The sequence below is a fragment of the Heteronotia binoei genome, unplaced genomic scaffold, assembly GCF_032191835.1.
Source record: "Heteronotia binoei isolate CCM8104 ecotype False Entrance Well unplaced genomic scaffold, APGP_CSIRO_Hbin_v1 ptg001753l, whole genome shotgun sequence".
In the NCBI taxonomy this organism is placed as follows: domain Eukaryota; kingdom Metazoa; phylum Chordata; class Lepidosauria; order Squamata; family Gekkonidae; genus Heteronotia; species Heteronotia binoei.
The window spans coordinates 230,001-232,401 of record NW_026800384.1 but is presented as its reverse complement, the minus strand read 5'-3'; positions in this window follow the sequence as shown (position 1 = coordinate 232,401).

Genomic DNA, 2,401 nt, shown 5'->3' with positions numbered 1-2,401 from the left:
CGGCGGTAGAACAGGCCTCCCCGGCCGGCCTCTTCCCGCGGCGGCATCCGCTCGCTCTCGCGCTAAGGGAGCCTTCGGAACCGCGACCGCCCGGTGCGGCGGGGGGGGGGGGCGCGCGGCCAGCGGCGAAAACTCTTCAGCGCCCCTCTCCCTGCAAAGCTCGGGCCGGCTCCCGTTTCGGCTCGGAGCCGGCCCGCGACCGGCCGGCGGCACCGGGGCGACGCCGCGAGCGAGGCCGACCTCCCGGAACCGAAGGTCGGCCTCGCGAGGGACGTTTCCCGGCTTCGGGTTTCCGGCGGTAGACCAGGCCTCCCCGCCGGGCTTTCCCGAGAGACCGGGCCCGCTCGCTTTCGGGCCAAGGCGACCCCGCGAAGCGGCGGCCTGCTCTGCCGGCAGCCCCGGAGAGCCGGCGCCGCGGACGGGTCCCCCTCCGCTGTCAACCTCCCGGCCGTCCCCTTTTCGCGGCCAAGCCGTCCCGCCGCCCGGCCGCGAGACCGGGGCGACGCCGCGGGCGAGGCCGACCTCCCGGAACCGACGGTCGGCCTCGCGGGGGCCGTTTCCCCCCTTCGGGTTTCCGGCGGTAGACCAGGCCTCCCGCCGGGCTTTTTCCCCAGAGACGGGCCCGCTCGCTTTCGGGCCAAGGGGACCCCGCGAAGCGGCGGCCTGCTCTGCCGGCAGCCCCGGAGAGCCGGCGCCGCGGACGGTCCCCCCGCCGCTGTCAACCTCCCGGCCGTCCCCTTTTCGCGGCCAAGCCGTCCCGCCGTCCGGCCGCGAGACCGGGGCGACGCCGCGGGCGAGGCCGACCTCCCGAACCGACGGTCGGCCTCGCGGGGGCCGTTTCCCCCCTTCCGGTTGCCGTCGGTAGACCAGGGGAGAAACGTCCCTGGCGACAGGTGTAAGAAAAACAAATATTAAAGGTACCCTTGACCGGAAGTTATATTCTTGCTTTTGAAAACAAAGGAGGAGACAAAAAACTTAACCGTCATCCTCCCTCTTATTTTCCCCTCTTTCTCGACGTACCTTCCGAACTTCTTCCGCTCCATCTTAAGACCTTCGAAATCATAGCCTCTCAATTGGTCCGTTTCGCTCCACGCCATGGCTTTTATGATCCGATCCCATTTCTCTGGTATTTCTTCTCGCTTCCACGACTGCGCGTACGATGTCCTAGCAGCCGAGAGCCAGTGCCGGATCAAAGCTCTATCTTCTTTTGGAGATTTTTTCCATAACCCCAACAGAAAAGCCCCTGCAACTTTGTTAAACGCATATCCCGAGATAGTAGACATCTCTCGCTGAATCAACCGCCGAAATATTTCAGCTCTTTGACAAGTCCACCACATGCGGTAGAAAGAGCCTTCGTGGTTTTTTTTTTGTTTTTTTTTTTGCGTTCCAACACCTCTCAGGCATCTGGTTATTCATCGTTGCTAGGTTTTGTTTTTGTTTTTTTCTCTCTCGGGAGTCTTTCTTGTATAAGCAGTTTTATTAGTAACATATGGTAGCGGAACTATATCTACAACTTATAAAAGCTGAAAGTAAAAGAAAGATCTTTCTACCCCACATCTTACTTTCCCCCCACCCCTCCCTCCGTTACTTGACCCCCGCCAGTGTTATTGTCTTAAAAAAAAGCAAATATTAAAGGTACCCTTAACTGCTAAGAAAAATAAATAAATAAAAAGCACCGAAAGTTATATTCTTATTTTAAAAATCTTCATCATCCTCAAAGATTGTCCAATGTCCTTTTATTTTCCACTCTTTTTCTACCTATCTTCTGCATTTCCTCCACTCCAACTTAAAAAGTTCCAAATCATAGCCTCTTAGTTTGCTCGTTAATTTGTCCATTTCACTCCATGACATGACTTTTGTAATCCGAGCCCATTTCTCTGGTATTTTTTCTTGCTTCCACAGCTGCGCATACAATGTCCTAGCAGCTGAGAGCAAGTACCATATTAAAGTCCTATCTTCTTTTGGAAATTTTTCCATTTGTCATCCCAGCAGAAAAGCCTCTGCCGCTTTCTTGAATTCATATCCCAAAATCTTAGAAATCTCTTGCTGAATCATCTGCCGAAACATTTTTAGCCCTTTCACAAGTCCACCGCATATGGTAGAAAGAGCCTTCATGCTTTTTACATTCCCAACACCTATCTGGCATCGTGTTGTCCATCTTTGCTAAAAAAAAATTTTTTTGGAGTCATATACCGTCTATACATCATCTTAAAGCAGTTTTCTTTAATACTGTGACATGTTGCGAGTTTCACAGAATTCTTCCACAGATATTCCCCAAGATTCCATCTTTATTTCTTTGTTCACATTAATTGCCCATTTTATCATTTGAGATGTCACGACTTCATCTGCTGTAGACCATTGCAAAAGTTAATTTGTATACTTTTGAAATTAATTTCTCATT